The sequence below is a fragment of the Lipotes vexillifer genome, unplaced genomic scaffold, assembly GCF_000442215.2.
Source record: "Lipotes vexillifer unplaced genomic scaffold, Lipotes_vexillifer_v1.1 scaffold1086, whole genome shotgun sequence".
In the NCBI taxonomy this organism is placed as follows: Eukaryota; Metazoa; Chordata; class Mammalia; order Artiodactyla; family Lipotidae; genus Lipotes; species Lipotes vexillifer.
In genome coordinates this window covers 908,608-936,107 of record NW_006771242.1, presented here as the reverse complement: position 1 = coordinate 936,107, position 27,500 = coordinate 908,608, and the positions used below count along the sequence as shown (strand labels likewise).

Genomic DNA, 27,500 nt, shown 5'->3' with positions numbered 1-27,500 from the left:
GGGTGTTCATGCAGCATCATACCACTGTCTCAGAAGCAGGCTATGGGGGCCGTCGTGAGCACAGGCATACCCTGCGTGAGGGGCGGTGGCGTAGGAATGCCCAGCTTTGCCTCCACAGCCTGCCTCACATTGTTCTCTATTAAAGCTGGGCTTTGGGGGAGGAACGGTACAGAAAGAACTCTTTAAATACTATATTTTGAAAATGCTATTTTCTATAGAGTTTAGTAACCATAATAAAGTAAGAATAGGCAACGCGATCACTGGACCTACAAAAACCAGATATTACCAGAAAAAAATAGACCTGGAGTATGTCTCTGCTGTTCACTAAAAGCCTAGGTTCATTTTGAGAGAGAGAGCTGGGGTGGAGTTCTTTTATTGACTCCATCGTAAGAGAGCGTGTAGACACCTCAGCCCAAATGATCAGGCGCTGCCTTGTAAGCCTCACACAAGACTTGTAGGCACTGTGGGGCTTAATGGCCTGAGAAAAGCTTTGTTACATAACTTAAACTATTTGAAAATGTCCTGACAAGTGCATAGGGTTTTTTTCTCCTACATGAAAATCATATTGACAACTTTTCTGTTACCTGTAAAAAATAAAAAAGGTGAGTTTATACATTTTTCTTATTAGTTACCTACAGAATGTTTACGTTGTTTGTCATTGGATATCAGTTCGACATTTTGTTGGTCGGTGTTAGGGCTGGAGACAACCTCAAGGGCATATAGAAACCTACAAATACTTCTGGATTTCCTCACGTAAGAATCCCCATGCCCTTGATTTGGTCATAAACTCTTTTCAGTTCTAGTCATAATTGACTCCAGTTCTTCCATTTACAAAGATAGGCTAGAATTTTTTTTTTTAATGCCTTGACTTATTTGGTTTTTCTGTCCTTGGATATAAAATACTTTACAACTGATGGAGGAGTTGTTTCAAATATTAGTATCTTGTCTTTAGATGTTCAACAAGAACTTGGGCTATCTCCACAGCATATTTTCAGTGAATTAATAAAATTCATATAGAGAAAAAATTCCTTTAGTCCATGAGTAACTAGGTCTTTGAACTTTCATTCATGACTGGTGGCTAGCCCATGTTTATTTGCGGTATCAACAATAACTGTTTCTCTTTTACCCCCAAGGACCTTTCCTTAAAGGCATAAAGCATTTAGAGAATTAAGTACTGACTGATGAGTACATTGTCTGTTTCTGTCGGGTTTGTTACCTCTTTCTGGTTATTAGAGCTTGATCCCCCTTTACTTCTTTCTGAATCCAGATTGTTCCCTAGATGTTCTTAGATTCCTAGGGGACAGATTCCTCTTCCAGACATTTCCAAAATTCTTATCTGAAGGGCTGAATGATCAGCAGTTTTCAAAAAGTCCGGTGACTCGGAGATTTGTAGAAGTGGTCTGGAAAGTCACTGGAGACTTACCCCAGCTTTTTAGAGAACATCAAGGAGTGTATGCTGCCATCCCGGAAAATAGGAGATAACAGAGTAGTCACTTGGAAGATTCTTGCTTGACAAAAGTGGAGAAGTGTTGATAGAATCTGTACACTCAACGCTATTTACTCTAGTTCTGTTTCACAAGTTTAAGAATCATGACACTTTTTTTGTCATTTGATTCTAATAAATACACTATCTGGGAGTTCAGGGCCAAAATGGCATGGAGTGAATTACTGGCTCGTTCTTTTACATGTCAGAAGCCCAAAGAAAATAAAGCAAAAGAAGGGTACAAAATGGATGTGTGACAGAAAGAACTTCATGAAATGTTTCAAGAGCAAGAGCCTTTTGTTTTATTTATTGAGTGTTAATTAGTGAAACTATTCTTCCTTTGACCTTCTGCTTATTTATTATTCCTAAATTGCATTTTTGGAATGAGTGAATTAGCAGAAATTTACTTGGTCTGGACGTTCTCACATCATTTGGTAATGCTAAGTGGTGTTAGGGTGTTAGTGGTGGGATATAAACTGAAACACTGGGTCATGCTTACCTGTAGTCCAAGAGCAGAGGTTTTCTAACAAGGGTTATTTGATACAGTCTTGCCTGCAAGTCACCTGTTGGCATATAATAGTGCAAGTCTATGGATCCGACACCCAGAAATTCTAGTTCAGAAGGTGTGGGGTAGAGTTTGGGAAGTTTAGCTTTTTAGAAAGTCCCCACAGACAGTTCTGAACACATGATTTGGATAGTTTCTAAGTACGAGAGAATTGAACACAGGTTGTAATCCATAGGGGACAATTGGAGAACAAGAATATTCTTACAGTCCATAAGTGAACAGTTACAGGGGAAACTCCCATAAGTGTAAATTAATGTAACATATGTAAAAGTCACTTCTCACTTTATAAGTTGGAGTGAAGTGCTCTCTTCTTTCTGATTTGCCATTCAAGGGAGATTTGCTGTTAAAATGAATTGAAAATCTGTGGGATCCAGAGGGCAAATATATTTATTCAATTTGGACCAAGGCCAGAACACCAATAGATGTTAACATCAAAAGTCCTGTGAAAAATGACAGTCGTTACACACAGTTATATTATTGAGAATGGAATCTAAGTATCGTCTGCCAAGAAGTGCCCTGAAACTGGCGCATAAAGTATTTACCATAGACTCTCCTTTACTGTTGATACCTAGCAACATTTCCTTCGCTAGGATAGTTTTACCATTTCCATTATAAAGCCCATATTTTAAAGGTTGGAACTGGATTGTGCTTTTAATCTGTGTTTGAAACTTGGCAATTTGACTTGGAAAAAACCCACAAATTATTGGAAAGAGGTTTATTTTTTATGGTGAAAAGTAGCTCTTGTCAAAGCTTTTTCCTGTGCTTTGCTTTTCAAACAAAGGTTTACAGGCCATTAGTCCATAATGTGAATTAACCCCATTTGATAGTTTTCCCTTTCCTTTAATATGGTAAGGGACTCACTTTGGTGAAGTATCCACTTCATATTCACCGTAACTACATAACATTTTAAAAATCTTATTTCTGTGGGACTTTGGCAGAAAGTCCAAAGACTTCTGTGGGATTGTAACTGCTCCAGAATGTACATACATGGCATAATAGATCCAAAAGAAGTTTTAGAGGAACATAGTGGCAATATATGAAGTAAAAATCCATTTCCATGATGGCAGCACATAATGGTCCCATTTGGCTGCCTCATCCCAGGGGGGCCTTGGCCTGAGTAGTGATAAGTGAACTGTTTGGGGGAGACATGAATCAATTAAAATCTTTGCCCAGTTGTCTAAATTAAGTCTGCTTAAAAAAAGAGGAGGAAAAAAGTCTCCGACTTTTCTCAACTGAGCCTTTTTTTATTTATTTGGCAACAATAAAAGCAGTGTGTATATATTTTCTATTATTTCTTGAGTGCCATCCCAGATGTCAGAAAAACAAAGATGGCCAATGCTCCCTGCCCTGGAGGAGCTTAGAGTCCTTTGCAGACCGAAAGATTCAGATACAGTTAAGTGTGATAAACCTCTGATCTGGTCAAATTGTTTTGGAAACAAAGAAAGGGATCCACTAACTGCCTTTCTTAATAGACCTTATTTTTTAGAGCAGCTGTAGGTTCAAAGCAAAGTTGAACAGAAGGTACAGAAATTTCCCATGTACCCCCTGTGCCCACACATGCACAGCCTCCCTCAATATCAGCATTCCCCACCAGAGTGGGGCATTTGATGAACCTACACTGACACATCGTTATCACCCACAGTCCATGGTTTACCATAGGGTTCACTATGAGACACTGTGTGAGTTTGGACAAATGTATGATGACATGTAAACACCATTACAGTATCATAGACAGTAGTTTCACTGCCCTAAAAATCCTCTGTGCTACTCCTAATCACCCCTCCCTCCCCCATAACTCCTGGCAACAACTGAATGTTTGTTTGTTTGTTTGTTTGTTTGTTTGTTGCGGTACGCTGGCCTCTCACTGTTGTGGCCTCTCCCGTTGCGGAGCACAGGCTCCGGACGCGCAGGCTCAGCAGCCATGGCTCACGGGCCCAGCCGCTCTGCGGCATGTGGGATCTTCCCAGACCGGGGCACGAACCTGTGTCCCCTGCATCGGCAGGCGGACTGTCAACCACTGCGCCACCAGGGAAGCCCTGTTTGTCTGTTTTTTACTGTCTCCATAGTTTTGCCTTTTCCAAAATGTCATGTGATTGGAATCACATAGTATGTAGCTTTTTCAGATTGGCTTCTTTCACTTAGTAAGATACACTTTAAGTTTCCTCTGTCTTTTCCTGACTTGGTAGCTCATTTCTTTTTAGCGCTAAATAATATTCCATTGTCTAGATGTACCACAGTTTATTTATCAGTTCACCTACTGAGGGACGTCTTAGTAGCTTCTAGATTTCAGCAGTTATGAATAAGCTGCTATAAACATCCATGTACAGGTTTTTGTGCAGACATGTTTTCAACTCCTTTGGGTAAACACCAAGGAACGCAGTTGCTAGATCATTTGATGTTTATTTTTGTAAAAAACTGAAAAACTGACTTCCAAAGTGGCTGTACCACGTTATTTTCCAGCCAGCAGTGAATGGCTGTTCCTGTAGCTCCACATCCTCCCCAGCGCTTGGTGGTGTTGGTGTTAGTGGTCCGGATTTTAGCCATTCTGATAGTTGTGTAGTGGCATCTCAATGTTGTTTTAACTGGCATTTCCCTGATGGCATATGGTGTGGAGCATCTTTTCATATGCCTATTTGCCATTTGTGTATCTTCTTCGGTGAAGTGTCTTTGGCCCATTTTTTTAGTCGGGTTGTTTGTTTTCTTATTTAAGAGTTCTTTGTATATTTTGGATAACGGTCTTTTATCAGATGTGTCTTTGGCAGATATTTTACCCCAGTCTGTGACTTGTCTTTTTATTCTTTTGAACACTAATTGCCTTTTCACTTTAGTGTTTGATCTTTCCTTATTCCTAAAAACAAAAGCAGAAAAACCACTTTTTTTCTGTTCCTGTTCTCTCTTACCAGATGCCTAGCTCCCCTTATTCTGCGTCAGCTATTTGTAGTAGGATGGTATATTAGTCTGCTACGCCTGCCATAACACATTACCACAGACTGGGTCGCTTCAGCAACAGAATGTATTTCCTGACTGTTCTGGAGGCTAGAAGTCTGAGATCAAGGTATCAGAAGGGTTTCTTCTTCTGAGGCCTCTTTGGCTTGTAGATGGCCGTTTTCTCCCCGTCTTCACATGGTCCTCCCTCTGTACCTTTCTGTGTCCCATTTTAACCTAGTTACCCCTTTAAAGGCTCTATCTCCAAATATAGTCACATTCTGAGGTACTGGGGGTTAGGACTTCAACCCCTCTTTGATATGACTTTGGGGGGTGGGGGGTATACAATTCAGCCCATAACACATGGTCGTCTTGGTGAATGTTCTATTAGTCCTGCCAGAATAGGAACACCAGGATTGAGGACTCTGTGTTGAAGGAAGGAATTGGAGCTATGGTATAAATGTTTGCAAAAGGATGGTGCTTTAACTGTGGACTTTTGAAAAGCATCTGTTAGGAAGCCCATTTTCTCAGTGGAGTCCCTTTAGGCCCAGAAGGACTATTCTTCAGGTCACCCCTACTTCTTTCAAAGGCCCATGGGCGGCCTGAGGGCCACAGCCTACTGGGCAGCCCCTGTCAGGGGCCAAGCTGCTCGCTCCTCTCAGCATGGTGAGATCTCCCAGCCACTTCCCCTCTCAAGCTTTGTTCTCACTGGCTTGTTTTGCCAGTCTTTTCTTAAACTTTTCTTGTTACCATCGCTCTTCTTTTGTCTTTTCTTTATACCTGATGGTAACGTCTGTAGGTATTTGTTGTTTCCGTTAGTGTCCCCAAAACTAGGCTGACCCTATGTAAGGTACTTTATAGTTTCCTGTCATCCTTTCGTATGTCTCACACAGGTCCTCACAACAGCCCCATGAGGTAGCAGTGGATTGTGCCCCATTATATTGATGAAGAAATTTAATGTAGTATAAGCTTCCTTCCTTCGCATTCCCATAGCACCCTGTGAAATGCCCTTCTTGTAGGACTGGTCCTGAATTGTTTTTTTGGTTTTTTTTTTTAAGATTTTACGAAATGTTCTTAATTTATTTATTTATTTTTGCTGTGTTGGGTCTTCGTTTCTGTGCGAGGGCTTTCTGTAGTTGTGGCAACCGGGGACCACTCTTCATCGCGGTGCGCAGGCCTCTCACTGTCACGGCCTCGCTTGTTGCGGAGCACAGGCTCCAGGCGCGCAGGCTCAGTAGTTGTGGCTCACGGGCCTAGTTGCTCCGTGGCATGTGGGATCCTCCCAGACCAGGGCTTGAACCTGTGTCGCCTGCATTAGCAGGCAGATTCTCAATCACTGCGCCACCAGAGAAGCCCCTGAATTGTTTTGACTTTCTCTTCCACTGAGTTCATGGAGGGAAAGGGTTGTACCTTGTTGATCTGTGCTTTGCCTATGGGAGCCGGCTCAGTAAATATTTGTTGAATGAATTCTTAGTGCAAAATAAGGTCACACAAGCACTTTGAAAAACTGTGGAGGAGTGAGTCCTAGGAATTACTTCTGTCCATGAATGTGTGCTGGAAAGTTCTCCAATCTCCTGTATTGCTCGCATGACTCAGGTGTGCCATAAATTAATGTCAGGAAATTTCCTTGACATTTTCAGATTTAATATCTGTCATTTCAACTCTTTGCAAGTGATAACTGAAGATGAGTGACGTCGTAGCTCTCATTTTGCTGATGCCAAATTTGAATTGAATCAAAAGAATGTCAAGTCACTTAACTAGTGAGTGAGCCTGGGTGGCTGCCCCTCACCCACACTGCCAGAGTCCTGTTCTCTGCTTGCTATCAGCCAAATAGTTACACTCATGAAGTGGTAATGATTGTATTACCTTGTGGAAAATAGGGGCCCCAAAGAGAGACAACAGCTAGTACTGAAAAGCTAAGGAATCTAAAAAACTCTTTTGGTGGTTTAGTGTTTTGTTTTTTGGGTTTTTGTTGTTGTTGTTTGGTTTCGGGGTTTTTCTTTTTGTTTTTTGGGGGGGTTTTGGCAGAAAATAAGAGTTGTATGGGAAAAAATTATATGCTTTAGTGCATATGGGAATTTGGAGATTTCTGAGGGTTTAAGACAGCTCCCTTTTCAATGTTAAGGATTTCTACTATTCCTAAACTGCTAAAGCGAAAGCGAAAGAGTTATATCATTGCTAGAAGTACTGAAATACAGGTAGCAAAGAGCCGCTGGAGTCCTCTCTAGGCCAGTTGACATTCTTAGAATTTACTTTGTTAAAGCCTCAGGAGGCATTAAGAAGAAGGCTGTGTCAGACGCCCTGTCTGATCCAATTCTTCTTATGGGTTATTCCACTGAATTTTAGAAATGAACCTTTTCTCTGTTTTTAATAAATAATAACAGAGCATACACAAAACAATTCACACCTACCAAATGCATATAAAAGTAAAGGTAGAATTTCACTTAAGTACCAGTTTGCTCTTCTTAAAGTTATATTTTTTATAACTGTGAAAAACATATTCGTTAAAGAAACTGATTTTGAAATGGGCAGTCCATTTTCCTTTTGTTTCATTTTCTTACGAATAAAAAATGATCTGAGGTTTGGGGTTTTTCTTTTTAACTCTTTCTTTAGTTTAAGTGAATTTTTATCGTGGGAGACTCTAACGTGGCAGTTCAGAACAATTCATGATGAGGAAGTGATTGTAGAAACACATAAAGAATTTTGATGATAGAAAAAGTGGTTCATATAATCCTGAGCTTTGGGGGAGTGTTGTTATTGTTAGACATTATGTAGTTTCAATCTTTAATGACTTAGAGAAATACTAACAATATAAGGTCAAAGTCCCAAGCTAAGTAACCATTATGATTCTAATTTGTAGTTTATATGCAAGGTGGAAAAATTAGTAAGAAACACTAGAATTGTTTACAGCTGTTATCTGTGGGGGGGTTATAGATAATTTTTATTTTCTTCTTTATATAATCTGGGCATGTACTGCTTTTATAACAAGAAACAAATTATAAGAGCTGAAATTTTACAAAGAAATGTTTTGTTCAACTTGAAATAATGATTCCAGTAGTTTAGCAGTTGAGGAAAAAAATAACATACAGATGAACCCAGGTCAGCTTTTTTCTCCCTGCATTTTTTTCCAAATCAAACATAATGCCTTATTACTCAGAGAGTGATCAGTATACCAGCAGTGTAGGCATCACCTGGGAACTTGTTAGGAACGCAAAATATCAGGTCCTCCCCAGACCTACTGCATCAGTATCTGCATTTTAACAAGATTCCCAGGTGATTCCTGGGCATATTAAAGTTTGAGAAGCACTGTTTCAAGACACTCTCCTTATTAACTAAAGCCTACTTCCATTCTGTTCATCCATTGATTGGGACCATCCTTTTGGCAAAACTTTAAAATGACAAATGGGCAGAACACAGAAGGCCTAGCCAGGTTTCAGGTGGAATTGGCATGACAGCCTAGTCTTCTGAAATATATTCTGTAATTAAGCTTAAAAATGTAGTAGCCTGAGAAGAGCTAGGAGAGGGGGGAAAAGCAAGAAAGCATGAGTTCCTCCACTTTGTTTCTTCGTAACTAGAAGGAACAACGGAGAAGTAAATTAAGATTTTCAGAATGGCTTTCAGCTTCTCAAGATGAGTGGCTTATAAAAGAGAAAACTGGAATGTAGCTCTATAGCCACTTCATACAAGGGTTACTCTGTATGTGCCCACCAGTCACCACATTCTGGGTCTCATTACAACATTGATTTAGTATGCTTGTAAAGATTTCAAGGCATCGAACTAGAATTTTTTTGAAATGAAAACAAGATTCTATTTCTTAATTTTGGAACTACAGAATTTACTTTGGAATTTACTTTTCCTACTGTTGCTGACTTTTCTGTTGTATTTTTATGCTCAGTACAAGAATGACAAAGTTGGTATTTTCCTATGGCAGCCTGGAGCCCCTTCATACTGCTTTGTTTTTCTCTCTGATTACTGCAAATTTTGTTTCTGTTTTGTTGTTTAACTAAAGACAACTTTACAGTGTGACAGAAGAGAAACTACACTTTCCAGGGAATTGTCATCATAGTTGCTTTGCCTGTAGTGGAGGTGTCTTGTCTCTGTATATTTTCTGTTATCCTCTTTAGGATAGCGAAAGTTGTATATGACAAAGTTGCCATGTGTTTGGGCAACAAACTTCCCGATTCTAATAACGTACCTTTTCTTTAAGCCCATTTCTGTAAATATGCACTCAAGTTTTGCACTTTTATGTAGAAATGGACTCACAAGCATGCTGTGATAACAGATGTGTTACAAGTTTTGTAAAATCCTTTCCTAGTATGTCTTTTCAATGAGCAGGTTCCTTGTCCCTTTTGTAGTGACAAGTACAGCAGCACAAACAAGGGCATTATCTAGGTGATAATGCTGTGGTTGATGGTCTTCATTTGCAAAACATATTGTCATTTTTTGAGTGTTTGAGAGCCGGGAAAACCTGATAAGATTTTTTCATGTACTTTAAAAAATATATACTTCTATCACCAATGAGGGGAAAAATATTAAATAATTTTCAAGCAGTTACACCATAATGTGAGCTAATCACTTTATTTTGAAGAAAAGTATTTTTAAACAGTTGAGCTAGTGAATTTACTTTTAAAATGTATTGTGCTTACACAGTAGATGGTTTTATTTCCATGATGTTTTTTACTACATAATTATACATCTTAATTACGTAATTACTATCATAATTATTATGTAATTGCATGTACTTCCACTAATTACAAAATCAGGAAGTGTAATTATCTAGTAAAAACTTTATGAAATTTCATGCACTAAAAATTACTTAAAAGGCTATGTATTCCAGTGGTCTACTGGAAGGCTTTCCATGGTTAGTCTTAGTCCTGACTTTAGTTTAGAACTTGAACCCAAAGGCCAGGAGAAGGACAGTTACAAACAGACTAACACTAAACTGCGTATTGCAATAGAGGTAAGATGGCCTTTGTTCCTTATGTGTTAAAGCCAGGGTGCGTTTGAATTTCTTTGTGTTTATGGAATTGTGGTAAGAGTAATATCTTACGTTTGAGGTAGCATCACAAAAACTGTCAATGTAAAGGACAGTTCTTGGGAAAGAATTGGTTAATTGAATGAACAATCAAGCCATTAAGGTTACAAAACAGCCAGGCCCTCTATACTTCTGTAATGTGAATGGCTTATTTAGCTATCTCTGTCTTTAAAATAATAGTAGTAGTAGTAGTAGTAGTAATATTATTATTATTATTATTTAAAATTCTGTTTCTTTAGTTTGAAGAGGGCTTTTCCCCCCCAGTTTGTGTTTATATTTACCAAGATGGGAACAAACATATCAAAAGAGCATAATCCTTTTCTACTATTGCTTGATGTCAAAAGGAGCTTTTGAGACATAAACATACACACACAAACATGTAACATCAGACCCTAAAGACAGAAGGTTTAATTCAATAAAGCTATGATGTCTACCATTCAAAACGACATACAAATTGCACAGTGAAACAATAGTCATGACAGCAAATTAGATATGACATCTAAATTACACTACAAAGAGAAATCCCAGAAACATTTTTGGTCTGTAGGAGTCTATTTTAGCCCAGGTTTAGCCCAGTCTAGAGACTGCTTTATTGCCTAAGTAGAGTAAAGTTGTAGAAAACTAATTAGAGGTTGGTTGAATTCATTGCAGATTAATTAGGAGGAAAAGGCTTATAATACTCATGGCCGAGAAGAGAGTAGATCCTGTAACTATCAAGATAGAATGTACTCTAAGTTTCAGGAATATTAAGTTATCGATATTTGTATAACATCTATAATAATCTGTTATAACATGACCTAAATAAAGCACTTGGGTTAGATATAGTTACACTAACATTTCTTCCCCTCAAAATTAGTGCTTTTCGCTAGAAGTGTATTGAATCAACCACGTAAAATAGAACAGTACTTCTTTTAAAAATGCAGCCGTAAACATTAAAAGGTCGGTAGTCTTAATAGTATGTGACATTCCCTTTTGTTGTTGTTGTTGTTGTTCTTAAATCTTTCTAAAGAAGCACGCTTTGTGGTTTTATCAGTTATTGACTTTGTGACTTTTTAATACCAGCTAAAATTTGTAATAAATGTGACCTTAAACAAAAAAGTCAGTGAAAGAAATGAAAACACCAGCCCCGTTTGCTTCAAGCAAATTAGAGGGTTTACAGTCATCCAGAATTATTTCCTGCTGTCAGAGATATTGGGGATTTAAGCAGGTTCAGTCTGACTCTGGTTTTTTTCCTCCGGTAGTTTGGGATTATTTTTAAATTGCATATTCTTTTCCTCTTGGGAATCTTTGCTCATTTACTTAGGCCAGAATTTAATGTCTCCATCATTTCTTATTTGCCTTAACTTTGTCGTGATAATGTTTCTTTTCAGAAATGTTTATGCTCCTTTTATGTTTATAAGAGACAGCACTTGCCTCTCATGCATCATCTTCATCTTGTTTTTGTTTGTTGTTGTTGTTGTTTTTACCAACTGCATGTGCCATATCTGAATAGCCTCTAATGGTTAAAAGTTAAGTGTTTTTGCTTAGTCCTCACCTTTCCGATTACAGTGCAGATTTAATTTTTAACCTGACATAATGTTTAAACTGACTGGGTTTTTTTGTTTGGTTTCAATTTGCTTTGCTTTCTTGCTTTTCATAGAAATTGGCATATGTTTTCATTATCCTTTGTAATTCTTTAAATTTTTCATAATTCTCTAAGGGCTTCAGCCGTAGCTTTTGAAGTTTGTGTCCCTGTGATATCTCCAGTTACTCAGTAGCCCCAGGCCCAGATGTGGTGTTGATTTGCACGTGATTAGTGAGTGTCCGTTTATTATTTTATGCTGCTGCACTATCATGTCCATATAGTAAATACTACCTCTCATACAGGAAGAAAACCCATCATCAACTTGACTCATTCTTAGAGTAGTTCTTTTTATAGTTGTCATGAATTTATTCAGACCCATCAGTATTCTCTTACTTTGTGGCCAACGGGACAGTAACTAGACGGAATTAGTAGTCTGTCATGGAGTTCAATTGAATTAACATTGATTGCATTCTCCCCATGTAAAGGCCCTGGGAAACCTGTTAGCCTTAGCACTGTCCCTTAGAACTTAAGGCTTAAATCTGCTGTGCTCATCAAAAGATAGGTTTGCAGACTAATTTTAGACACTGATTTACTTTTCTTGTTTTAAGAAATTATTATAAAACTCAACTCACAAATAAGATCACCAAACCAGGTCTGTGTGTAAGTCTGGTTTTATCTGTTTCTCCTTGTTTCACACCCCGCCCCCCAAAATTCATTCAATGAGTGTTTGCTGACGCTCTGCCTTGTGTGATATGTAAAGGGCCCAAGTATAACCAAGACCTGGGTCCTGTTTTAGAGGTGATAATATTTCTGATCATTTTCTTATTCACGAATTCACCCTATAAGCACCTACTTTTTTTTTTTTTTTTTTTTTTTTTTTTTTTTTTTTGGGGTACGCAGCCCTCTCCCTGCCGTGGCCTCTCCCGCTGCGGAGCACAGGCTCCGGACGCGCAGGCTCAGCAGCCATGGCTCACGGGCCCAGCCGCTTCGCGGCATGTTGGATCCTCCCAGACCGGGGCACGAACCCGTGTCCCCTGCATCGGCAGGCGGACTTGCAACCACTGCGCCACCAGGGAAGCCCCAGCACCTACTTTTTATAGGACTTTATATTTTATGGAGAACAGTCACATCTATTATCTTTTACATTTCCCATTAGATAAAATAGTTGACATTTTTTCAGATGAAAAAACAACCTGAAAGAGATGAAACGACCCTCCTGAGGTAGCAGAGCTGTGTGGTGTGAGAGCCCAGCCTTGTTTCCACTGTGTCACAGCTGCCCTGCTCTTAATCTAGTAGGGAAACTTCGACCTGAAGGCAAATAACTCTAACACAAGGGGATGGCATGAAGTGCTGTGGGATCTCTGCGTTTAGCTCCGGGAAGGATTCCCAGTGGAGATGGAACCTGAATTGGGCCTTGAAGAAAAGATGAGATTTTAATCGGCACAGATGCTGGCGTGAAGTTTGAGACTAAGTTTTGTCTTTCCCACTATTCTTTAAATGCTCTGTTGCTGATCTAGCTTTTATAAATCAAAGAACCTCATTTGACAAATGCATGGTGAGTTTTAAAACACGTTTGAATTGGAGGTTTAATTAAAAAGCATTTATTAAGAGGGTAGTCTATGCGAAGCTTTAAACCCAAGACTGGAAGCTGGAAAGCTGTTCGCTCTTCACTCCACACTGTAACCAGTGGTGCTGCTTTGAAAGAAGTTGATTCCATCCTGCAAGATACATCTGTCAGAAGTGTATCAAAGTGTTTTCCTATCTTAAATAATTTAACTCAGATATAATAATGTAAGTATTTTGACATGAAAACATTACATACTGTGATATATCCACTTATCTTAAAACAGACATCTTTAACTTTAAAAGAAAGAAGTATGGTAAGACAAAACAAAACAGAAATAGGAATTAAAAGAGATGAATGACAGGTGGAATTAGTTTTATTTAGAAGATAAAAATAAAATCCTATTAGCATTATGACCAGAGAATGTAAAAATGTTTTACTTGAAGCATGATTAATTTTTTAAACTATCGTCATGATGGAACTTTAGACATACGTAGGACCTGTTTATGGAGTAAATGTTTACTGCTAAAATTATCCCTATGTTTTATTGGTATATTATGTATTGTCTTGCCCCCAAAAAAGTAGATGCTAAAAGTCAGTGAAATTCAAGACAAAAGGGAGGGTGTAAATCGAGCCTGTCTTCAGGAAATTATCCAACAGAGCACACATTGGTCTCTCTTAGTAAAGGCTTTATCACTTTTAACGAATGTGCCACAGGAAATTTATTAGTATGCTACAAAGAAATGTTCAAAATAATTAAGGCTAAACTACACTTGTCAAAATAAATGAATGAAATACAATTTTGAATCATCTTTCTTCACTTATTGCTCATTTGCATAATTCAGTAACTTACACAGGAGTCTTTCAGTTATTGGTGTGAATTAGCAAGGTTCTGCTATTCCTTGTTGTACGAGCAGGAATTATGCTACCGTGTAATTAGCTATTCCAGACATGGACTAACGGGAAATACCAAAGGGCACAGCAAAATCTAAAGAGACAAGGCAGGGAATCTGAAGACAAGAGACAATCAAAGACACCCAACAAACTCAAGCTGGTAGACCACAGGGAATTTTGAATGAAGCCTCTTAATTTATTTTGAGAATAAGGAATCAGTAGTATGAGAGAAATCTCAACAAGATTAGCTGACTAAGCCTACTTAAAAAAAAATCTCTATAGTGCATGGTGTGCCAGGTTAACCACTCCTGTTTGTTAGTCTGTATACAGCTCAACAAATAGCCGGCAAAGCCTTTCATGGGTATATAGTGGCTTTCCATTGAGGTTTTCACTCTTTGAAGGAGGTCGTTTATACCAATGAGATCTGTAGATGCAAATTGCTTTCGCTATATGTGAGGGGTCATTCCTTTCACAGCAGACTTGCTCATCTCTTTTATAGAGGTTTTGTTATTTTTCTACTGCTCCCAAAGGAATGATGGGAATCACGCCCCACCCCCACCCCCCATCTAACTTAGCATCCAAATCTTTTCCTTCCAGCTCTGTGAAACTTTTGTGTGCTGATCTTTGGGAACAAAACAAGCTGTTGGCAGCAGCCCTTAGCGCTGAATCAGGAAACTTTTTTCCTTCTTTCAACCTGAAATATCATTTTTAGATTTGCCTCTCTTTTTCACCTAATTCTTTTTTTTTTTAAATAAATTTATTTGTTTTATTTATTTATCTTTGGCTGCATTGGGTCTTCGTTGCTGTGCGCTGGCTTTCTCTGGTTGCGGCGAGCACGGGCTACTCTTCGTTGCGGTGTGCGGGATTCTCATTGCGGTGGCTTCTCTTGTTGCGGAGCACGGGCTCTAGGCACGCGGGCTTCAGTAGTTGTGGCTCACGGGCTTTAGAGCACAGGCTCAGTAGATGTGGTGCACGGGCTTAGTTGCTCCGTGGCATGTGGGATCTTCCCTGACTGGGGCTCAAACCCGTGTCCCCTGCATTGGCAGGTGTATTCCTAACCACTGTGCTACCAGGGAAGCCCTCGCCTAATTCTAAGAGAATTTCTTGCTCATTGCAGCAGTGTGTCACTGTAACATGCTAGGGCATGTGGGAAATTCTTGGAAGCAATGTCCTGAAAATGTCATTTTTAGTTTGGCTCCCAGATGATGTAAGCTCATTGGAACTAGAGGAGCAGAGAAGTGAAGGGATCTGTTTTAAGGGTTAGCTATGGAAACCTAACTTCTGATCCCATTACTGAAGTGAAGGGAAAGATAACATTTTTTTTCCCTAAGCTTTTAAGAATCGTACAATCAATCATAGGTTTTAGTCTATAATGTTCAGGAGTCTTAGGGAGAAGGGTTTCAGGCACACTGTGGGAGCACTCTGTAAGTATTTGTTGTTTCTTCCTTCCTTCCTTCCTTCCTTCCTCCCTCCCTCCCTCCCTCCCTCCCTTCCTTCCTTCCTTCCTTCCTTCCTTCCTTCCGCTAGCAATTTTTGAGCACCAAGGGCGCTGACCTAGACTCCTGAAAGGCAGTGTAAGGTAATGATTAAAAGCCTGCTCTCTCGAGCCGGAATGGCCAGTTCAAGTTTTGGCTTTCCACCTCTTGCTAGATAAGTAACTTTGGGGCATGTGACTTACCCCGTGCACCTTCCCTGTACACCTGGGAGGAATATAGGGCCTGCCTCATAGGGTTCAAATTAAATGGGATAATATGGAAGCAGGGTGATATGTAAAATGCCTAGAATAGTGCCAAGCACGTAGTAAACATGCAGTAAATGTCAGTTGGTTTTATTATTTCGGAGAATGACACTTTATCCAAACCACTGTGATAGTCCTTAGTATTACTGTTACTCTATCTGAGTTGGTTTCTGTAGCCTCTCATTGACCATGTTTTCTGTTTATATTTGAATTCCCAGCATCTGGCCCAACACTGCAACTGGGTGGTTGCAGTATGAAAAAGGCATGGTTCCTACTCTCAAGGAGCTTAAAATCAATCGTGATGACTGTCATTTAATTCTGTCAGTACTAATAGGAGAGGTTGAAACACAAATAATCCACAAATCATTTTCACGTTGTTTACATATGTCCCTTATCGGTAATAAGTGTTGCCTGTTTCCTAGGGAGGGTAAAAAATAGTTGTACTTGTGTGCAGAAATCTGGCCAAACCCAAGTTCCCTAATCACATACTTTAGCACATTATTTCTTAACAACCAGGGTGTATCTTTTACACTTTTTAAAATGACAGGTGCCCAGATGCCACCGCCAGGTATCTGGTTCAGTAGGTCTGGGGTGGGGTCCCAGTGACTGTGTGTTTTAAAAAGCTCCACAGTGACTCTGATGCACATGGTATTGAGAATCTCGGAGTTAGTAAAAACTCTTCGAACTTTAATATTGCTTCATGTCAAATAGGTATTAAGTATGACTTTGATATAGAAAGGGAGATTGGTTGGTATCTAGATAACAATTTAAATAGACAGTAGAATGGAAAATGAAGTCAAACACCTGAATTATTTCTTCGATAAGGGAATCATTTATGGTGCTGTATGAGCTAATATAGCATTCAAGAATAAAGCGAAGGAGAAAAAATAGGCTAGGGAAAAGTAAGCTGGAAGAAACTGGGTTTTGGTAACGAGAGATGAAATAAATGCATTTCAGCAAAATTGGCAATAAGAGCACTTGTTATTTTCAACATTAACAGCATGAAAGTAGGAAAAGGCCACCGTGGAGGGTGGGGAATCCCCAAAGAGACTAGATGGGTGACCTGGAGGTATCAAGGTAGCAGCTATCCCAAACCTGGCATTTAAGCATCTACATAGTTGGGATTTCTGGGACCTTTCCCACCTCCTGTGGTCTTCTCCTTACCTCTGGGCCCAGCTGGCAGGGTCTGGGGTGGGGGGCCCCAGTGGCTGTGTATTTTAAAGAGCTCCTCTGTCCTAGTAGATCAGCCCTTTGCAGTTTTACATTGCTGCCTGTCACCCAAAGGAGGTGGGACCAGGTGGTAGTCCTGGAGGCATTGGAAGGACATGTCTGGGCACCACAGTCATAGTTGGGCTTACCTTGGGTCTCCAGGCAGGACAGATAGCTTGGTCAGCCCCATTTCCCAGCATTGGGGTCTTGGAGCTAGAAGAGAGTCTCCGATCAGCCTTATCTCAGGCTCTTGGTTTCAGATTACCCGCCTTTTGCCTAAAAGGATTGAGACAGCACCTCAGATTAGACCCCTCCCTGGGCGGGCCTCGACTCCACCACGGCTACCTCCCCCTGCTCATGCGTTTCCCCTGTCTGCATTGCCCACCCCAATCCCATCTCTCCCTTGTGGTATTCTGTTTATCCTTTAAGGCCTCCCAGCTAAAAATGATCTCTTTGTCCTCCAAACTCGTGCAGCTCTTAAGCACTGCCCCTCATGCATTATAACTCTTTGAGGATGGGGACCATTCTTGAGATGTTATTGTGTGTCTGGTGGCAACTTACACCTGATAGGCACCTAATAAATAGTATGTGAAATTGTTTTCTACAGTACTTTAGTGTGGAAGCATAATACTTTGTTTCTTATAGAATACGTTAATGTTTATAGCATACTTTTCTGACTCCCTCCTCTCTTCTCTCTTTGCCATCGTACCCTCCAACTGTATGATAAAACTTTTTCCATCTGTGTATATCTATACATTCATCAGACATTTAGCCCATGCCCTCTCCTCACTCCACATGGACTTGATTTCCCACCCAATCTACCTACTTTCTGATAATTCCTAATAGAGTTGGGCTGTGATTCCATGCACCTCAGGAGATGGCATAAATTCCAGGCTAGAAATTTCTTGTTCGAACCTTTAGGTTATATAAATCAAATGGACGCCCTGCTCTATTAGTAGAATGAATCAAAAAGTCCACAGATAGACTTCACGTGAGGACCATCTCTGCCCGGAACTCCTTGCCCTCCAGAACCTGTATACAGATCATAGCAGCTGACCATTTTGCTTGTGGGTTTTTCTAGTGGTTCACAGCTCTAGCTCTTTAATGGCCTTGCCATCTTTGAATTTCTCTGAGCACTCAAAATTTGTTATTTGGTTTTACCAGTTTTTATGATATCTCGGTATGCCTGGAGGCCATCTCTGGACAGCTGCCTGAAGGTGGGGAGATGGGGGTGGCTGAGAGGCTTGTAGTCTGCTCTGTTCTTGTCTCCCTGCGGGACCCTCGCTGGAGCGGCAGGCAGGCACACATCTTAATGGCACTGTTGGTTTGTAAACACTACTGTTATTAATAGGCCGGGGCAGGAGGGGGGATATAATAAGCCCACATGAAATGTGGAGGTAACCTATGTCTTGCGTGTAACCTGCAGCACACACTATAACAGAGTAATCATTGCACAGTATAATTGCAAGAGAATGAACAAGTTAGAAAATCTATTCCTGGTTTGCAAGTGACTCACTTCGTGGCATGGGCAAACCATTATTACTCTTTGATTTAGTTGTCTTATTTGTTCAAAGAAGGAAAAATAACGTGTTTAAGAAGAGTAATTCCCCTGGAAGGAGGTCTGTAAGTGCAAAGTACTACTGTTTTTTTTTTATTATTATTATTAGTGTCCTGGTATGATTTAGTTTTATGCCGTGTAGTCCACAGATGTTTCAGTGGTTCTCATTGATGAATTACAAAATACTTCTATATCATTCTTTTGCATCACACTGATAACAGTTTAGCACATCTTTGTTTTAACCCCAAAGTATATATCCAAAATAGATCTCATTAATAAAATACAATTACCAAATGAAATATATCTATACTACTTTCTATTTTTTTTTAACCTCCTTAAAAACATGGTTACTGGGGCTTCCCTGGTGGCGCAGTGGTTGAGAGTTCACCTGCCGATGCAGGGGACTCGGGTTCGTGCCCCAGTCCAGGAAGGTCCACATGCCGCGGAGCAGCTGGGCCCGTGAGTCATGACCGCTGAGCCTGCGCGTCTGGAGCCTGTGCTCCCCAACGGGAGAGGCCACAACAGTGAGGGGCCCACATACCGCAAAAAAAAAAAAAACATGGTTACCAACAACTACTAAGTAAGACCTTTAATTACTGCCAATCTTCTCTTGAAAGTAACGATGCTTATCTTGAGTACTTCGAACTGTAAGTGGTATTCTGTACACAGTGGGGTTGTAATGCGATTATGAAGTGTACCAAGTTAGTGATAAATAAGCATGATAAACCATATATTTGTATTAGAAACGATATTTGAATTATCAACTGAATAAAAAGGCTGCAACTGCTGGTTCCTTGGGGTGGGTATATGATAACAATAAAATAGTTAAGTACACTTAGAATAAAAAATTGTGTATGCTTCCATATACAGTACAGAAAGAAACCTTTTTAAATTTAATGGGCTTTTGAGTGTGCAGTGTTTAAATTACTGGGAGAATTAAAAGATTTGCTTTGCTTTCTGGCAGTAAGCTTTCCAAATTAGGAATTTGTTTTAATATCTCAACTCATTCATCAGTAGAGACCTATGGCTTTGATACAAAGCATTATAGTTCTTTCCCAGATTTCCAGTAATTTTCCAGTGGAGTAGCAGTATAAAAAGAAAAATATTTTCTTTAATTACAGTAAAATGTGTAATTTTCTGTATCAGTTTCTTTTTTTCTTCTTTTTTGGGAATTTGGTTCAAGAGGACATAAATTCTTTATTTTCTAAATTTGGGTCATTTATTATCTTAAAGCATTTAAAGCCCATGTGTGTTTTTTAAGTGTTATATTTTAGTAACCTAGAAATAACTTTAATACTGGGGAGTGGTAAACTGTATAAAATAACACTGTGAATTTCATTTCTGTTTCACCATGAGGTACAGCGAGGAATAAATTGTGTGCGTTTGTTTGTAAGAGTGTCCTGAGGCATGGGACCATGAATAGAGAAGGAAGTGTAGCTGCCACGTGAAACCAGAGGTCACAGAGTAGCAGCTGTGGGCCGCATATGACCTCTAAGTATGTTTAAATTTGCCTGAAGAATATTTACCATTTTTAATTAGTTGCTAATATTTTTTTTAAACTGGAGATTTAATATAAAAAGCCAAATTTCTGGGTTTCTTTCAAAAATCAGTGTCTGGCTACACTAGGTCTGCTTTCCTGAATGGCAACAATTGGCTGGAGCCAAGTAGCAGCTAAAGCAGTTGACACAGAACTTGAGTTCTCCAGTTTGCCAGCCACTGCCCTACTTCAGCCCCCTTCGTTCATTTCTCTTACTCATGTGGCACTTTAGGCATTTGTTTGCTAAAAATATCTGGAAGTGTGCTTTCTTCTTTTTTTTTTTTTAAAAAAAAAAAAAAAAAAGAGGAGGAGGAGGAAGGGAAGGGGCCATGGCCATAAAAGTTGGGATTTAAACAGTAAAAAATATCCAACTCACATTAAAAACACACAAAAAAGGTGAAAGTCACCTTCATAAAGTACAAATCACATAAAAATATACAACTTCCTAGTAGCTAACCTTTTTTATGGCAACTCTGATCCTCGCAGCATCCCAGGGAGTTAAGATAACAGTTACATACTACTCAGTCCACCAAGGAGAAAACCAAGTATTGGTGAAGCTCATTAATTTGTCTGGGTTTACAGGTGCTAAGTGGAGTAGCGCTGGGCAGTAGAATTTTTTGCAGTGACAGAAATGTTCTGTATCTGTGCTGTCCGCTGCAGTAACCTCTAGCCACATGTGACTGTTGAAAACTTGTATGTGGCTAGTGTGACCGAGGAACTGAATTTTTAATTATTTAAATTGAAATAGTCACGTGTGGTTAGTGACTGCCTTGTTGGGCAGTGCAGAAATCTAGAGCTCTTTTTTTTTTTTTTCTTCACCACATGGTCTCTGTATTGAACAGTCTTACACTGTTTAATAAAATTCATCAAAAGGTTTCTGTAAGGTTTTCTCTTACCCAGTGGCAAGTATCCATTCTGCCAGGAGTTTAAGGTACGCTGAGTATTTTCTGAATCTGCATAGATTTCTCTGCACGAAGGCTTCATCATACACAGTAGTGTTCTTTGTAACAAAGTTGGAGGTCCTAGTGGTAAGGTTCTTGTATACAGAATCTCCCAAGATTCCTAGCCCAGATAAAGAACATAATTGGAGGTATATTTTAACATCGGAAATGTATAGATGACCAGGACAGTCTACTTCCCTAGTCTTTTTTATGATCAAGGATACTAGGTCTGTTACAGAATCGTGAAAGAAAATGAACAATCTTTGATGGTTAGCTGGTTTGAATTGGGTCACAGTGACTTCTAGAAAGGTGGCCATTAGTTAACCTCTCTGTCAATAAACATATATCATTAAATCTAAAATGGCATCGAGGGGCTTCCCTGGTGGCGCAGTGGTTAAGAATGCACCTGCTAATTCAGGGGACACGGGTTCGAGCCCTGGTCTGGGAAGATCCCACATGCCATGGAGCAACTAAGCCCGTGTGCCACAACTACCGAGCCTGCACTCTAGAGCCCACGAGCCACAACTACTGAGCCTGCGCCACAACTGTTGAAGCCCATGTGCCTAGAGCCCGTGCTCTGCAACAAGAGAAGCCACCACAATGAGAAGTCCGTGCACCGCAACAAAGAGTAGCCCCCACTCGCCACAACTAGAGAAAGCCCGCACGCGCGGCAACGAAGACCCAATGCAGCCAAATATAAATAAATAAAATTTAAAAATAATAAATAAAATGGCATCGATTTAGGACACATCCTGATTTCGAAGATGTTAAAACATGGGGGAGGGGATTCATCTTAGAATTGGTGAAATATAGTTTGTCAATGGGCTTCATCTCAGTTTGGTCAGCCTATAACCAGGGACAGCATTGAGATGCATATGTCAACTTTGCCCTGTGGTTAATTAAACCCTTCACTTGGGCTGTCCCCTTGCACACTACCTTATTGTTGGGCCTGACTAATTAACAAAGACTTTCAGGTGGTTAGGAGTGGGTTTAAGCTCTCGCTCAGTAACAATTTGATCACTATATTCACTTTCTTTAAAAATCCCCCTGCCCCATAAATGCAGCCGAAGGTGTTTTATTATCATAAATAGTACCAGAACAAGCTTAACCAATCACCTTCTAGCACAGGGGCAACTCTGTAGCACTCCTTTTCAGAATACCACATGCTGTAATTCGTATTATCACATTAGCTATCCAAACGCACCATTTGTTTTTAAATACTGGAGTGTTTACCTGAAAATTTCCTCTTTTCATCTTCCTGCCCCACTTCACCGGTACATTGTCACCGCAGTGACAAGTTTATTTATGTGCCTTAATATCTTCACTTTATGTTATTTTTAAAGTATATTCATATGTCTCCATGAAAGTGTTCTTGAGCATCTTAAGATATTAGTTATTATGGAGTAGGTTCATATTATTCATTTTTCATGATGCTTTCTCGACTCTTGCCTTTATTCAGACTTTGAAATATTTCAGCACTTCTAAACTCCTGCCTTAAAATTTCTGTACCAGTCTTACTCTGGAAACTGAGCATGTCCTACTGAAATCTTAACAGCTCTTTTAAGAAATTAGGGAGTTTGAATCAACAAAAACAGAAGCATTTCTTGCCCACAAAGGAGTCTGACACCTCATGGTTACCATTTCATACACTGCTGTGAAGAGTTCCCAGATACAAGCCATTCAGAGTTCACACGTACAAAATTCATGCATGAGTTAGTGAATATCATTCATTATGTACTAACAAGGAATCCTAAGTGCTTTGATAAATGTATTCGTTTGAACCATATAAAATTGCTGATGTTTGACCATTTTTGACCTACCAGAAAAAGCAACCTCACATGATCCATTCTAATACAGGTTCGGACAAGACTAGTTTATATAAACTGCTTTCTCTACTTTTGCTATTTTCTCTTTTTATTTTTTTCAATTAGTACTTGTTTTTTTTTGCCATACACGGGCCTCTCACTGTTGCGGCCTCTCCCGTTGTGGAGCACAGGCTCCGGGACGCACAGGCTCAGCGGCCATGGCTCACGGGCCCAGCCACTCTGCAGCATGTGGGATCTTCCTGGACCGGGGCATGAACCCGTGTCCCCTGCATCGGCAGGCGGACTCTCAACCACTGTGCCACCAGGGAAGCCCTCAATTAGTACTTTTAACACAACGACCTTCTCCTTGCTACTACCCTTTTGTATTTCTCAATTAATAATATTTTTTCTAGTACACTTCCCTTCTCAAATAATTCCCCAAACCAAGTCTCAGAATTACTGGCACAAAGAGGTCTGGTTACATAGTACCTCCAGGATGCAATCAATACTTAACTGCTTCAAGTGTTTGACCTGTTTTGAGAATTTCATTATCCTAAAAGGTTGGTGTCATTGAATACGTTTACTGCCCAATAAGCCATCATAGTTCCTTCCTTCTCAAATGAAAAAAGCAGAAGGAAAAATGCTACCTTTTTGTTCAGTGCTGATAGAGGCCATGCTGTGGGATATCTTTGTTATGACATGATTTGGCTAAACCATCTCTGGAGAATAAAATTAACAAGTATCCTTCGTTACATTCACCTTTTATTCAACTGAATGTAAATTAATAAATCACTAGTTTTTGAATAGTACTTTGTCTTTGGGTCTTTGTCTCAAAAAAGAAATGGGATGTATGTTATATTTTATTAGAAGTTTATTAGAGACATCAACCATCACTTGGTCTGAAACTCTAGAAATTATACATTCGTATTTCTATCCATTTGTATTTGCAGTTTCCTAGTTTCCAGGGGTATATAATGACTTCATATTTTCAAACTCAACCGTATTTTTGTTGTTATTAATTTGCTGTTTTTATTTAAAGAGGATTTGTCAGTGGTAGTTTGTAATGTCAAATAAATAAAAAATAAAAATATTTAAATCCCTTATTGAACAGTTCGACTCTTTACATGTGGTTATGCTGCTCTTTGCAGTAATCTGCTAGCTAGATGTTCTTTTCCCCATTTTACAGATGTGAAGCAGAGGTCAGCCTAAGTTATTTTCTTGGACAGTAATCTAAATCTAGTACAGTTCCATAATTGAAACGGAGGCCAGCAGACTCCAAACACTTTAACCCCAGCCCCCAGCCCACCCTTCCTCTATGGCATCCTTCCTAACGATTTTAAAAGAAATCCTTAAACATCTATATCACTACAGCACCTCTCATCATGTATATTACTGTCCTATTTTTTTTATGAGTTAGGTTTTTTTGGGTGGGGGGGTTTAACATCTTTATTGGAGTATAACTGCTTTACAATGGTGTGTTAGTTTCTGCTGTATAACAAAGTGAATCAGCTATACATATACATACATCCCCATATCTCCTCCCTCTTGCGTCTCCCTCCCACCCTCCCTATCCCACCCCTCTAGGTGGACACAAAGCACCGAACTGATCTCCCTGTGCTATGCGGCTGCTTCCCACAAGCTATCTATTTTACATTTGGTAGTGTACATATGTCCATGCCACTCGCTCACTTCATCCCAGCTTACCCTTCCCCCTCCCTGTGTCCTATGAGTTAGTTTTTAATTTAAGAAATATTTACTGATAGCCTGCTGTGCACCAGGCATAGTCAGGGTGTCTGTTCTCATGGCACATTCTACAGGAGAGAGACAAACACAATAATTTCAGACAATAACAATCCCTCCTGGGACAGTAAAACTGGGGGAGTGGTTTGATGGAAGTGGGTAGGATGTTCTTTGCAAGGAAGTGGCCTGAGTGACAAGAAACCAGCCATAGGACTAAGTCTGCAGGCAGGATATTCTAGGCCAAGGGCAAGGGGAAAGAGCCTGGGGCTGGAACATCTTGCAACTGCAAGGGGGCAGGTGCTGGCTAGAGGACAGCCAGCGAGGGGGAAGTAATAGGAGATGAAGCTGGAGAGATAGGCAGGGGCTAGATCCCGGGTCAGGGGTGTGAATATTATCCTCAATACAGCAGGAAGCTCTTCAACACTTTAAATAGGGGAGTGGCGTGATCTGATTTATGACTTGTACAGTGCTGGCTACTGTTTGGTGAGTGACACTAGACTGTATTTACACTGTGGGAGCCTTTAGGAAGCCCCCCTCTACCAAGTGTCCAGTTCCTGGAAACACCCCATGTTTTTCTTCTAGAAATGATGCGTGCAGGCCCAGAGGAAAATGCTAAAGCCTTGAAAATTGTGTATTAATTAGGGAGAGTGTGAAGAGCATCACAACTTTAAAAGGTGACTGGGCTCACCAGCCTCATTCCTATCTCTCCATGGTACTTGTTGCAGGCTCTGCTAAGCAGCTGCTAGGGACCTAAAGACCTAGAGTAGTTAAATTTGTAAGCTGTGTTGCCTCACACTTATAAGAGAGATGGAGATCAAGAATTGTGTTCGTATACATATTCTTGCTAGATGGTAATAATCAGTGCCAGAGAACTTTCTGCATTGATTCCAAGTGCCCTGCTGTTTCTAAGTGTCAGTAATAAGACCTTTTGATTTTGGGTTTTTTTTCTCTTTTTTTGGATACAGTTGAAATATGTTATTGACTGAAAAAATTAAATATACCTTTCACTTAAATATTATATCTTTCGAACTTTTGAATATGAGAGTTGAAATTTCTGATGAGCAAAGAATTGTGTGTGGGATTGTTTTTAATTACTGTTTTTAAAAAATACATTAAGGACTTCTGGTGATAGTAGAAAATATTAATTCCTTTGAAAACCTGGCCATGTTGCTAGATCCACGTTTGCTTTTCTGTGTTTTTGTGAACTGATCAAATTAGATTCGTCACTCTTGGCTTGTGGTGATTTGAAATTGAAATGGAATATGTTAAAGCAGCCAACCACACTGATTACATTGCACGCCTCATTTAATTTCATACATTCACACATTACAGTGAAAGGCAGATTTTTTTAATGCATGATTGTGACTGTACCTTGAGCAGCTCCAAAGGTCATCTGTAATGGGCACATAATTTGTTAGTGTTAGATATCTGATTTATGGTAGGTGTTCCTCAGCCTGATTTGTACGAGTAGCAAATATGGCGAGCATCACAAGTCAAATCTGTAAGAAGTTCAGCCTGTCACGTTTGGTGGTATTGTCTTACTCTTCATTGGTCAGTAGACCACAGTAAATGACGGAATAGCTGTCATCCTCAACTAGAGAAAGTGCCAGACCTGCGCCCCTGTCGCACAGGGGTTAAATGAGCTATTCTTCTTACGAGAGCAGAGGCTGGCCCAGGTGAAGGTGATCAGAGTATTACCAGCTCAGCTAACAGCACTTGCTCACTTAGCTACTTGAGCCGTAGTCCCCAAAAAAGGCTATAAAAGGACTTTTTCAGTTTCATAAGAGCAAGAACATTTGTGAGTTTGCTTTTTTTTCTTTTTTTTCTATCAGTTTTACTAACTTCATTTACTCTGTGCCTTCCTGTGTGACAGGCACTGTGGGGAGACCGCCCCCAGAGATCCAGAGCGTGATTAGTACCCAGTCTTTGCCTTCAGGAAGAGCATGAGCAGATACAGCCGTTTGTCCCACTGCAGAGATGGCATTAATCCTGTCAGCGACTCAGGAGCACGGCTGGCACTGGCAGCTCCCGTTGTCCCTAACGTGGTCAGATTTGGGGTTAGCACTGCACCTGGAGAAAAAGCTCACGTGTGCTTTATGGGAACTCAGCTGCTTTGTTTGAGAACCAGGCTGTGGAGTTGCCTTTTATTTTGTTTACGATGGTGGGAGACTTGTTCGTTTTGATCTGATATTCCTCACAGTTTAGGGTTTGCTCAGGATGCGTAGATTTGTTTTTGTTGACTTTGATCAACGTTTGTTATTTTTCAGCTTTCAATAACAAAAGGCACCTAAACCATTTTTAAAGCTGAATTATTGAAAGTTCTGAATGGGGGTGGGGGGTGGGACTAAAACAGAAATATCCTACCTAACCCTTACTGGAGGGGTTACTTTTAAAACTTTCTTTTTCACCTCACATATTTGGGAGGGGGAGAATATTTAAGTTCTATTCACTTAGTTAATTTTAATTATGCAATACAGTGTTATCAACTGTAGTCGCTATGTTTTACATCAGATCCTCAGAATTTACTTACCTTATAGCTGAAAGTTTGTACCCTTTGACTAATCTCTCCCTATTTCCCCCAGGCCCTGACAACCACTTTTCTAATCTCTGTTTCTATGAGTTTGACACTTTTTTTTTTAAGATTCCACTTTTAAGTGATACTGAGCAGTATTTGTTTTTCTCTGTCTGGCTTATTTCATTTAGCATAATGCCCACAAGGTTTATCCATGTTTTTGCAAATGGCAGGATTTCCTTCTTTCTCATGGCTGAATAATATACACACCACACTTTCTTTATCCATTCATCTGTTGATGGACACTCAGGTTATTTCTGTATCTCAGCTATTGTGAACAATAAAAATTTTTTAAACTATAACTCAAGATTTCCTAGGAAAGTAATTCCATTATTAGAAACAAAGTAGACTTTTTAGACTAGTGTAGGGA

At 39.8% G+C, this 27,500-nt stretch overlaps 1 protein-coding gene across 1 annotated transcript in view; it reads left to right on the top strand.

The window, feature by feature from the left end:
- Positions 1 to 27,500, top strand: part of POLA1 (DNA polymerase alpha 1, catalytic subunit) — a 308,279-nt gene that overhangs the window by 242,897 nt on the left and 37,882 nt on the right. The window lies entirely within an intron of this gene.